This window comes from Leuciscus leuciscus (genome assembly GCF_965113295.1).
Source record: "Leuciscus leuciscus genome assembly, chromosome: 12".
In the NCBI taxonomy this organism is placed as follows: Eukaryota; Metazoa; Chordata; class Actinopteri; order Cypriniformes; family Leuciscidae; genus Leuciscus; species Leuciscus leuciscus.
Window position 1 is genome coordinate 17,024,407 of NC_138736.1, and position 13,774 is coordinate 17,038,180.

Genomic DNA, 13,774 nt, shown 5'->3' on the forward strand with positions numbered 1-13,774 from the left:
CTAGAGAGAACCGAGGTTACGTTAGTAACCGCGTACGTTCTCTTACGAGAGGTTCTCTCGTACTGCGTAATAGCTTACGCTAGGGGAACACAGTGTAAAACGCTGTGCGTGCTAAGATTCAACACTAAGGTCCCAAGGGCGGGTGCCCAGGGCTCATACAGTGCATAATCATAAGGGACTCAAAGAGAGTCTGGGAAGAGGGGCTAGAATAGCATCATTCCTGCAGAGTATAACGCTCTAATAAGAGCAGATATATAGGTGTTCCAAACAGCCAGGGCGAACTTGGCCTGAGCTGAAAAGTATAGGGGACTTACATACTGCCTACAGAGGTATGTAGTCGATCAGTGATCGATGCTCTAGCGGTTTCAGCATCCTGAGCCGATAGCATCGGGCAGACAACACCGCACTATTAAACCGAGAGCAGCTTAGCCTGCAGAGCGGGAACTTCTAGGTTGTAAAACCTTATAAATGTAGACGGGGAGGCCCAGCCTGCCGCCATACAGATATCTTGTAAGGCAATCCCACTAGACCAAGCCCACGACGAGGCCATGCCTCTCGTGGAGTGCGCTTTTACACCTAACGGGCACTGCAGGCCCTTAGATGTATAGGCTAGCGCTATAGCATCAACTATCCACCTGGATAGACTTTGTTTTGACGCAGCTAGTCCCTTAGAACGTCCGCTGAACAAAACAAAGAGCTGCTCTGTCTGTCTAAAAACAGATGAGCGAGACACATAGGCTCTTAACGCCCTGACCGGGCAAAGGAAGCCCGTGTCTCCCTCCTCCTCAGGGACCGGCAGGGCCGACAGGGAAATCACCTGCGCCCTAAACGGTGTGTTGAGGGATTTAGGAACATATCCGTGCTTCGGTTTGAGTATGACTCTAGAGTCATTGGGCCCAAACTCCATACACGTCACGCTCACTGAGAGCGCTTGCAAGTCCCCTATGTGCTTCACCGAAGCGAGAGCCAGAAGAAACACTGTCTTGAAAGATAAGTGTTTCAGGTCTATCGACTGGATTGGCTCGAATGGGTCGCCTTTCATGGCTTCCAGAACCGTGGAAAGGTCCCAAATGGGAACTGAGGAAGGTCTGGGCGGATTCAGCCTCTTAGCTCCTCTAAGGAAGCGAATGACGAGATAATTTCTTCCCAGTGACTGGCCAAGCGCTGGTTCGGCGAACGCTGCTATGGCCGCTACGTAAACTTTGAGCATGGATGGGGCTCTGCCCTTATCCAGTAGCTCTTGTAGGAAAGAAAGAACCTCCGACACCCCACAGTCTGAGGGCGATGTGTCACGAGCTGTACACCAGCTAGTGAACACAGACCATTTCGAGGAATAGAGCCGCCTAGTAGACGGGGCTCTAGCCTGCCTGATCATGTTTAACACTCCCGTTGGGAGGTTAACGGGTACCCGTTGATGGCCCACGCATGTAGGTACCAAAGCTCCGGGCGAGGATGCCAGATCGAGCCGTTGGCCTGCGAGAGGAGATCCCTCCTCACTGGTATTGGCCATGGGGGCGGTACTCGTCAGCTGCATCAGAACTGGGAACCAAGCTTGGTTCGTCCAGAATGGGGGGCATCCGTTCTCCCTGATCCGTTCTAATACCTGGGGTAAGAGCGTGACAGGGGGAAAAGCATAGAGCGGGCAGCGGGGCCAGATGTGGGCCAGTGCATCCCTGCTCTTGGAGAAAAACTCCGGACAGTGAGCGTTTTCCTGAGACGCAAATAGGTCTATTTCCGCTCTGCCGAATGTTTTCCACAGCAGTTGGACTGTCTGTGGGTGCAAGGACCATTCTCCTGCTGGAACGATGTTCCTGGACAGTCTGTCTGGTCCTACATTCAAGTGACCTGGCACGTGCGCTGCTCTCAGCGAGCGCAGATTGTGCTGGGCCCAGATCAGAATGCGCTCCGTCAGTCTGTGGAGGGTTCTGGATCTGATACCCCCTTGGTGATTTATATAAGCCACCACCGACATGTTGTCCGAACGGACCAAGACGTGGTGTCCTTTTATCTGGGGACGAAAGCGCCTCAGCGCGTTGTCGACTGCCAGCATTTCCAGGTAGTTTATATGCAGAGGCTTTTCCCGTTCTGACCACTGGCCGAAGAACGGCCTGCCCTCGAGCAACGCTCCCATCCCGAGGTTGAGGCGTCCGTAGACACCACCTTCACACTCGAGGAAGTCGCCAGGTTTACACCTGACCGGTACCAATCTGTCGCTGTCCAAGGTTTCAGAGCTGAGATGCATTTCTGATCGACCTTGAGGCGTAAGAGACCGGAGGTCCACGCTCGGCGCGGAACCCGCGCTTTCAGCCAGAACTGCAGCGGGCGCATGCGAAGCAAATTTTTTTATCATGCGCTGAATACTCAGTCTGCGCTGTAGCGATAGTTGTGCTGTCATAGACAGCGAGTCCAGTTCTGTGCCCAGAAAAGATATTGTCTGACTGGGAGACAGCGAACTTTTCGCCCAATTGACTGTGAGACCTAGATTCTCGAGGTGATCGAGTAATATGGTCCTGTGTTCGATGAGCTCTGAGTGAGATCGAGCTAGAACCAGCCAATCGTCCAAATAATTCAGAACTCGTATGCCCCGGAGTTTCAGGGGTGCGAGCGCTGCGTCCATGCACATCATGAATGTACGAGGTGCTAGGGACAGGCCAAACGGGCCCCTCGAAGGCGAATCTCAAAAATCGCCTGTGACGTGACGCTATTTGTATTTGGAAATACGCGTCTTTCAGATCTATTGACATAAACCAGTCCCCTTGGCGAATTTGCGAGAGGATTTTCTTGGTTGTGAGCATTCTGAACCGTCGTTTCAGAAGTGCTTTGTTCAGCTGTCTTAGATCTAAAATGGGTCTGAGACCCCCGTCTTTCTTGGGTACCAGAAAATATCTGCTCTACATGCCCCCTTCGTGCTTGCAGTGTGTGAGGCCGGGGGTGCGCTGACAACAGCGGGCAGCCTGCCCGTAGAGTTTACCATGTCTGTGAGCGAATGAGGGCGCGTGACAGCGGGCCCTGTCATGACGCTGAAAACACCGTCTGCTTGGGCAGACTGTATGTGCGTTAGTTTCGTTTTCACAGAAACCGTGAGACATGCAGTGTGTAGTGTTTGTGGGCACTGGGTCGTGGGCACATACGCTACATCTAGTGCACAATCGATGTGAGTCGATTTTATTTGTGCGGGCCGTGTGTGGCGGGCTGTGCTTGCGTGTAGGAATGAGCATAACACCATCGGCCGTGGCCACCACTCATAACACCATCGGCCGTGGCCAGAACCAGAAAACAAACTCTGTATGGGATTTATCTGGGTCGCCGTAAAAACGGCGTTTGTGTGCAGGCAAGCGGGCTGTGTTACTGACTTGTTTACTGCAGAATACACTGGAACAGTCGCAAATATTGGAACTGGACGAGCGATACGTTTCGGTGGAGGTCCGGCCGCGGCGGGACAAGAACACCGTCGCTTTCCTAGGCTGGCTAGGAAGGCTTTGAGGCCTCGGGCTTCATCTCAATCTTTGGCCGGGGCCCACGCGGAGGGGGGCGGCGGCCGGCGGAGCGAGAGCGTGGTCTCTGGTCCCGGGCCTGGCGGCGCTGTGAAGCGGCGGCGGTAGGCGGGGCTTGCGGCTGAGAGCTGCGAGCAGACGGCTATTTAGAGCGACCTGCTGCGGAGCTGGAGCGCTTGGGCAGAAAATGTTTCATGGCCTGCGATGTCTTCTGTACCTTAGCGAATCTGTCTGCGAAGTCCTTGACAGAAGATCCGAAGAGGCCAGCGGGAGAGACGGGGGCGTCGAGGAACGCGGATCGCTCCGAATCCGACATCTCGGAAAGCGTGAGCCAGAGGTGTCTCTCAGCCACGGTGAGAGAGGCCATGTTCCGCCCTATGGCCTGCGCGGCGGATTTAGTGGCGCGAAGGGCGAGATCCGTCGCGCTCCTCAAATCCGGCAGGCTAACAGCTTCCGGTCCTTCCTCATCCATCTTGCAGAGAAGGTTGGCCTGGAAGATTTGTAAAATGGCCATGGAGTGCAGTGCAGAGACAGCCTGCCCGGCGGCGGTGTAAGCGCGACCGTGTAAGGCTGACGTCGTGCGGCAAGCTTTGGATGGTAGCGCCGTCTTAGCACGCCGTCCAGCAGAGGGCGGGCAAAGATGGGCAGCTACAGCTTCCTCCACGGGGGGGGAGAGAATGGTACCCCTTGTCTTTAGCACTGTCGACTGCGGAGAATGCTGCAGACGTGGAAGTACGCATTCTGGCTGAAAAGGGGGCGCCCCAGGACTTAGCGACTTCTTCGTGAAGCTCAGGAAGAAAGGGCGCTGGTCTCGAAGGCGGCGAAGCACGGTCCCCTTGCAGAAAACAACCGTCCAGTCAGTTGTGGGCAGGCGCCGGGGGCGTCGACCACTCAAGGCCGAGGCTGGCGACGGCCTGCTCGAGCAGATGCATGAGTTCTGCTTCGATGTTCGCTCTCTTCCCAGAGGGTCGGTGAGAAGAAGGTGCGAGATCCGCAGAGCTCGACCAATCCTCACTTCCCGAAGCTAGGATAGAGCAGCTATCCTCTTCCACACACACGGCTTCCTCGCAGTCTCCTGTGGCGGAAGCGGCGGCGGACCGTTGCCGCTGACCGGCAGTGAGAGACTCGGGAGAAGCAGGCGGCGAAGCTGGCGGGCGCACCGGTGAGCATTCGCGGGATGGAAGTGGTTCCGGGACCCGCTGAGCGCGGCGCTTTTTACGGCGCGGCAACGCAGCGGGCAATGGTGCAGACTCGGCGAAGGATGCCAGGCGAGTCCGCAGAGTCATCATAGGCATAAGCTCGCAATGAGGGCAGCCGCCTTCAGCGAGCGCGAGAGCTGCATGATCCTCACCCAGGCAGGAAACACAGATGACATGGTGGTCCCCGTCGCTGAGTGGTGCTCGGCATGAGCCACAGGATGTGCGAGGCATCTTGAAAAAGACGCTCTGCTCTTTTAGAGAGAAAGTGTGTGTCGCAGCGCCGAACACACACAGCAGAGAAAAAGGATATAAACGCCGGAAAGCGGGAGCAGGAACGGCGGCTGAAGGCGGCGAGTAGTCGACCAGCTGCTTCAGGCAGAAACTCGTACCGCAGGAGGCTTATCAGACGGCGCGGCTTCTTCCTCTCGGGATCCAGCGATGCGTGAGCTTCGCTGAAGAGATGAAAAACCAGCTAGACCAGCCTCCCGAGCCTGTATTTATAGCTCTAGGCTCCGCCCATTTCGGCGGGACGTGACTCATTGGGTCTGACGTCATGAGCAGTCTCGCTCGATAGGCTGGTGCAGTTGCCGCAGAGCAGCCAATGGGCGCTCGAGCCGTCTCGCCCATGTCTGCATGCTGCCGCAACGCGTTTTACAACATTACAAATTAAGGATAATTTTTTGGCTTCAGTATCTCGTGGAAAAGAGTTTTTCCCCTAGCGTAAGCTATTATGCAGTACGAGAGAACCTCTCGTAAGAGAACGCCGTGTTGCGGCGTCGCGTCGCGTGTAGTTAGGACATGGTGTAAAGCTTAAAGGGGAAATGAAGCCGTCAATCAAGTTTACATGATTTACAAAATGGATTTCCACTATAATCAACAATTATATAAGAAACATGACAAATGTAAACATATAAAAGAAAAAAGAAAAACCATATATCTTTCGCGGCCAGGGTGCCGCCATTGTGCAGTATTCTAACATGTGACGTCACGGGGTTGGTTGGCTTTAAAGGCTCTGGGCTGAGTTCAGTAAAACACAGTGAAAGACATAAAACTTAACATTAAACTACGCATAAAAAGCGTTCATCTGCTATCATATTATCATGTCAAACCTCTCATACATGTTTGCATCACACTGGCTCGTTAACAAGATGCATGTGCTGGTCGAACCAGCGAACAACTAACGTTAGGTACAGTCATTGTTAGCTAACAGCTGTAAGCATGAACTAGCTAAATAACGCTAACTTAGTGTTTAGCTAGTGAAGTTTATTAGTACCAGACAAAAAGACGACGTCTAACGTTATGTTAACAAACTGCACACTGTAGATGTTTGTGAAATATTTTTTTATTCAATATAATGTTTTACATTTTACAGACATGTTACAAACTATTTAAAGGCTATTTGCTAACGTTATAGCTTGTGTGTGTGTGTGTGTGTGTGTGTGTGTGTGTGTGTGTGTGTGTGTGTGTGTGTGTGTGGACTACTCTTCAATCCTTGGCTCACTGAAATGACAAAATAAAAAAGCCGTCTTCCTGCTTCATTCTGTAACATACAGATCTGTATTATGCTATTGTTTTTGATTCTGTAACATACAGATCTGTATTATGCTATTGTTTTTGATAGTGTTATACATTTCTTACAGATAATCAGATGATCATTGCGTTTGTCTTTTTTTTTTTATTAATGCCGACAGTAAAATGTTGCCAGATATTGCTACGAAAAACAAGCAACAATTTTTTAATATATTTTTTTTATAATCCGAAATAAGTTCAAAGCTTATTGTGTTTTGGAAATAAGATTACTATATCACGAACCCTAACATGCAACTTACCACTTTAATAACTTCCTAAAGTGTGATATTAAATCAGAAAAACAAGTCCAGAAGACTACTGCCACATTTCCATTAGATGGATCTGGCAACACTGGATCGCACCCGCGCCCTCACAACGCGCTCTCAAGCCCCGTTCACTGCGCTAGATTCTCGCAGCAAAATGAATTGCAAACACTCATATGAGGTGGTTTAAACGGCAAATTAATCATTCAGAGAGCTTGAAATGTTATTTTTGAATGTAAAAAAAATGACCAAGGTCCGGACCTCGGTGACCTCATAGCCGGCTACGGCTATGTATCACCGGCTGTTCGACATATCGACGTACCACTGCTCGGTTCCCACGCCGTATCGACTCAAATGCATAAGCAATGGGACACACGGGCTCAACAGGTCTTTCAAGTTCGTCTTCCATTTCAAATCAATTGCGTATTCAGTCCGGTCCAGTAACGCTTCACTCTCACCAGCGGAACCAACCAACCCCGTTACGTAGGCTGTGACGTCACTTCAAAATGGCGACTCGCTAGCTAGATAGATAGCTAGAAATTGCGAAAATAATTTTGTCATATCTGTGGTTTTAACAACTTTTTAAAATAACATTTTTGGCAAGGTGATTTTTCTAATATATGTAGCTACTACCAGTGCCAAAACATGGACGTTTCATTTCCCCTTTAAGTGAAATATTCACCAGGGGCACAAAAGAGGGTACTGAAAGGCAGCTAATTCAAAGTAACCCCTTCAAAGTATAAGACAATGCTGTGTTTAACCAAGTAACATAAAATTCCATCTTTTAATGTGCATTGGCAATACAAAAACTGTACACCCCTTGGAGTTCAGTTGTTACAATGTGTGTTCATTTACATTCAGACAACAGACATTCACACGTCATTGTTTTTAATAGTAGTACTTTAATTAACAACAATACACCACATTAAAAACGCTACATAGCCTACATAGGAATGATATAATTTAAAATTGGGAAAGCGCACTCGCAGCCCTTGAGAAAACTCGAGACGTGCCGATACTGGGTGTCGAACTACCCATCCCTCGATTTACACTGTGTGCCTGTCTCTTGTGGATTTCCCTGTTTACTTGCGTTCCTGTGCCCAGTAATTGTTTGGACAGTTTACCCTGTGTTTATGGCCTTTTGTCTGTTTTTGACTACGATTGTGGATTACCCTGGCCTTTTCATAAACTACTGCATTTGGATCCTCAACTTTTGTGTCTCCACTCTCCAAACAGTTCATGACAGTAGTTAAGACATCATAAAAGTAATCCATGTGACTTTATTTATGAAGCGACGCAAGTACTTTAAATATTTATCACTGTATTTACAAAATATTAAAGGTATAGGGTAGACAATTTTGGAGAGAATAGCAATAGCAAGCTAGTTTTGAAATCATGAGATCCCACCCTCCCTTCAGAGCGTCTTAAAGCTGCCGTCTGCAAAAAAAATTTGATCATATTCAATGAAATCGACACTATAATCCGACAGAACAACATAAATAAAGTGGTTTTAGAAAAAAAAAAAAACGACCTTCTAACTCCACCTGGAGCGTATTATTTGTTTTGCAAAAATCCACCGCTCCCGGATCATCGGGTCCAATCAGCGCTGGGGGGTGTGAGATCTGACTGTCAATCACAGGTCGTGCACACGCCACAGAAACTACTCCACTCCCACCTCGCGCTGAGTCGCGCACGTTAATATCACATGCACACGCCTGAAGTTCCAACGCATTCTCATCCTAGGGCGTCATAATCCGTGTATCATTCGTTCAGTCATTTTTTGAATTAATATTGAAAGTAGAAAAATGAGAAAACGGTTCCTTTTTCGTTTTTTTATTTTTTACAAAAAAACGAAAACAAGAATTCAGCTGGATTTCTCGTTTTTCGTTCTCAGTTAGAAAAATGAATAAACAGCTTGAATATTCGATTTCTACACGTGGGCGGGAATTAAAAGCCCCTTTCCTCTGATTTGTCAGCCGTCATCAGTTCTGCACAGCAGAATAAGAGTCTTATTATATAAGAATAATTATTATTATAAATGATTATTATATTCTTTCTGGCGCACATCAAAAATCAACCAAAATAGCCTACAGCCAATAGCCTTCTTGGCGCGCCTATATATTTTTGAAGGTCAACATTAAGATTAATCACAGCGTGCTTCATGTTAAAAAAAACCCCCGTGACTTGACTTTACAATCCGGAAAATAGCAAATTATTTCACGGACCCCCTGGCACTTGAGAACTCCTGGTCTACACAGAAGAAAGCCCCATCTAGTCTATTCCCCGGTACGGGTTGTGTCGAGACATTCGTTAGTCTGGTTGTTTGATGAGAAAAATATTAAATGTAGTTGCAATAAATGCGTTAAGAATCCGCACAACGGAGGACTCTTATTCTGCTGTGCAGAACTGATGACGGAACAGTTTGATCTTCGGCTGACAAATCAGAGGAAATGGGAGTTTAATTCCCGCCCACGTGTAGAAATCGAATATTCAAGCTGTTTATTCATTTTTCTAACTGAGAACACTTTTGACATTTCGTCTACATCAAACGCACATGGCACCCTTTAGCGTCAATATGAGACGCACAGAGCTTTGTTCGGTTATGGGTAGGTTTAGGTCTGGGGTAGGTTTAGGGTTAGACCGCTAGGAGGCGCCTTCTGGCCCATTTCTATCTGCGTCTCATATTGACGCTAAAGGGTGCCATATGTGTTTGATGTAGACGAAATGTCAAAAGCATCAGTATATGACGACTTGGGATGAGATCGGGCTGGAAGTTCGCAGGTGTGTTGGATTGTAGGACGGGTGATGGCGGAAAGAAAATCTACTAACAAGCTTCCAATTCCTCGGTTATTGCTATCTATGGGTAGATTAGCCAGGGCAGCCTACCTCTGAGTCCATGGTGTTGATTGATGCTGAAGAGACGGACGCGTTCACAGAAAACGGTGCACACGCACTGACGAGCACAAACTCGATGGGAGGGTGCTCGCTGGTAGTGGGGGAGTGGCATGAGAGTTGTAAACATTCAAAATTGTGTCTAAGTCGACTCAATCTGCCAGACTTGCCGACTGCAGCTTTAAAAGCCACACCTCCTCCAAAATACATTAACGCACACAGCAGAGTCTGCAAAGCGTTATGAGATGAGAGATGACGTTACATTACCTCATGTCTTAAAGAACAATACAATGATAATGACTGTAAACAATAACAGAGCTCTTGTAACACCTGACAGCTGCAGATTTATTTCGGCGCTGATATCGTACTGAGTCTGAAAACATGAACAGCTCCAGGTAGAACGTCACGGGTTGCCATATTGTAATTACGGTTAGGACATGGCGTTAACGCAGCATACACTTGTTTTGTAAAAGGCAGCTACTGTTTGTTTACAGTGCTCAGTTATCCTTTGTCAACAATTCTGCATAGCCTTACATCAGCCTTAGTGCTGATGACGTGATGTCTTCACGAACAGGGTGACGGAGGTATGGAAATACATATGTTGACTGGCAGATTCAGACAGAATGCAATGATTGGACAAACATTTTTTGGGCCTGAGACTTCCACAGAAGATATACTGTATGTACATGTTTTAGTATTTAGACCACTTCTAAAAAGCTCAGGTGAGTAAGAAACACTCCACAAACACGGTGAGTAATGTCTTGTCCTGTTATTATCATGCGTTGCGTCTGAATGCGTTGTTGTTTTTGGAGCTCTATCGATTTGATTTATAATTCTTGATTTTTCTCTTTAAACTCGCTTACAACGAACATTTTCTACTTTTCCTCACTGAGAAGCACTAACGTTACTGCTCAAACCTCATAGTTACAACGCGGACTGTTGAGCAGACGCGTCTCAAGCCTATTAGTGATCTAACGCTGGATACTCTTAAAGGTTACGTCCGTGGATCACGGCTGAACGCGTCTTCTCCACACTCACTTACAAACAAACATTTTATATCCAAGATTATATCCAAGACTTCAGTCATAAATTAGTATTAATATTGATAGCATCACTGGTAGCTTCGTTGCTAACTCACTGTCCATCTGTTAAAATGGCGAATATATCAGATGTAAGTAGTCTACCGTTTGGTGCAGGTGAGGACACATTTGAGCTGCACGCACTGCAGTCTGAGCTGGAAGCTGTTGAGAAACAGATCCACGACCTTTTATTGAGACAGGCCGAGCTGAGAGACCGGTGTTTGGCTCTTTAAACATCACGCGCCGATGCACACAAATCAGTGTTTAACGTTACTAACCCGCTGACTCCAACCGCGTCTACTCCATGCGTTCCTCAGCATCGGTCGCGATCAGCCATGGTCTCGTTCACTCCAGCTCCAACACGCCACTACGAAGCCTGGGTGGTTCCGCAGCGGAAGACGCGAGTCAGGTTTAGACCAAGACCTTCTCCGACCCTCCCGGTTTTCGAGTTATCCACACAAAACCGCTTCTCCCCTCTTCGCGAAACAGAACGCGATGCTGTGATCATCGGCGATTCCATCGTTCGGCACGTACACGCTACGTTAGGTAAAAGTAAGGTGCACAGTCACTGCTTTCCTGGTGCTCGTGTTTCTGAAATCGCTGCTCGCGTTCCCGAGATCCTGAACGGTGACGAGCGCGTCGGAACTGTGGTCCTGCACGCGGGAGTGAACGACATCAGGCTGCGCCAGACGGAGATTCTGAAGATTCAGCAGATTATTTGCGCTAAATGAATGGTTAATGTCATGGTGCAATGAGCAGAAACTGCTCTTTGTAAATAATTGGAATCTGTTTTGGGAGCGTCCTAGGCTTTTCCGTGCTGATGGCTTACACCCAAGCAGATTCGGAGCGGATCTTCTGTCAGATAACATCTCCAAAATGTTAAATACCCTTTGACTAGTAACCAAAAGTCCAAATCATAGTCTCTGCTGCACCAATTCAACTGATATAAATACTAGTGTAGAACATTGCATAGAAACCGTGTCTATTCCTCGTTTAGTGAGATCAAATAATAAATCTAATGCAGGATCTAGGAAAAATCTAATTGTTATTAAAACAGAAAATGTTGCTATTAGTAAACAAAAACTATTTCTAAAGCTAGGTCTTCTAAACATTAGATCACTCACACCTAAGGCAGTTATTGTAAATGAAATAGTCACAGATAATAGCTTCGATGTACTTTGCCTTACTGAAACCTGGCTTAAACCAAATGATTATTTCGGTATTAATGAGTCTACTCCTCCTGGATACTGTTATAAGCATGAGCCCCGTCTGATTGGTCGTGGCGGAGGTGTTGCAACCATTTATAAAGATTTTCTAAATGTTACTCAGAAAACGGGTTATACGTTTATTTCATTTGAAGTACTTGTACTAAATGTTACGCTCTTAGATGTTAGAAAAACATCCCTATTATCTCTAGCCTTGGCTACCGTATATAGACCGCCAGGGCCTTATGCTGATTTCCTAAAAGAGTTTGCAGATTTTCTCTCAGACCTATTAGTCAATGTCGATAAAGCATTAATTGTTGGAGATTTTAACATACACGTAGATAATCCAAATGATGCGTTAGGAGCTGCGTTTACAGATTTATTCAATTCATTTGGGGTCAAGCAAAACGTCACCGGACCAACACATCGTCTTAATCATACACTCGATTTAATTATATCACATGGAACCGATCCAATCGATATAGATATCATTCCACAAAGTGATGAAGTCACTGATCACTACATGGTAACTTGCATATTACGTACTGCTGTAATATGTCGTGCGGCGTCGCGTTATCAACCAGGCAGAACAATCCTCCCATCCACCATAGATCATTTCTCAAATTGCTTATCTAATCTGTCTCAGCTGCTGCCTGAACCCAAACAAACAGATGAACTAGAAGAACTAAATGAAGTTCCTAAACGCAAGTTAGGGAGGAGTGAGCCCATCTAATCTTTCAATCAACAGCCTTAGTATATAAGCAGCCGCTTACCTCTCTCTAGCATCAGCTGTTCCAGTATCCCTCCACCTCCCCAAACTCCACCTTCATCTCAGGTACCTTGCCCTTCAATTATCATATCCTACATTTAGCCACTGGGGGGTATATCAGAGCTCGAGTTGAAGCTGCTTCATCGAGCCCCTCTTCAGTGGACAGCAATCCAAATAAGTTTAACCTAATATCTTAAAGATTTTATGGGCAAGCAAACTCGTTAACTAGCACTATGAGCACCATTCTCTCTAGAACATTGGATGTGGTTGCACCTATTAAATTAAAAAAGGTCAGAGAGAAAAATAAAGCACCATGGTATAACAATACTACGCATGCTTTAAAGAGAGAAACCCGTATTTTAGAGCGTAAATGGAAACAAACTAATTTAGAGGTCTTTAGAATCGCGTGGAAAGACAGTATGTCACGTTATAAAAAGGCCCTAAAAGCGGCCAGGGTTGAGCACCTCCGCAAACTAATAGAAAACAACCAAAACAATCCAAGGTTTTTATTTAACACCGTGGCTAGACTAACAAATAAACAGACGTCACCCGAACAAAATATCCCGTTACAGTTCAGTAGTAATGATTTCATGAACTTCTTCACTGAGAAAATAGAAAGCATCAGAACCACAATTGTAAACGTTCAATCTTCAATTGCGCCTTATAATTCAGCTTCAATTATCACCCCGCAAGAACAATTACAGTGCTTTACAACTATAGAACAAAAAGAGTTAAATAAAATTATCACTTCATCTAAAACAACAACATGTTTATTAGATCCTATACCAACTAAACTACTGAAAGAAGTGTTACCTGTAGTGGAAGAGCCTCTCCTCAATATTATTAACTCGTCTTTATCTTTAGGTCATGTTCCAAGAACATTTAAACTGGCAGTTATAAAACCTCTCATTAAGAAACCACAATTAGATCATAATAATCTAGCAAATTATAGACCCATTTCAAATCTTCCATTTATGTCTAAAATATTAGAAAAAGTGGTGTCCGCTCAACTGGGCTCTTTCTTGCAACAAAATGATATCTATGAAAAGTTTCAGTCTGGATTCAGACCGCATCATAGCACTGAAACTGCGCTTGTTAAAATCACAAATGATTTACTTTTAGCTTCTGACCAAGGCTGTATCTCAATACTAGTTTTACTTGATCTTAGTGCTGCGTTCGATACTATAGATCATACATTACTCTTAGATCGACTACAAAATTATACTGGTGTTCAAGGACAAGCACTAAGCTGGTTCAAATCATACCTATCTGACCGCTACCATTTTGTCTATTTAAATGGAGAA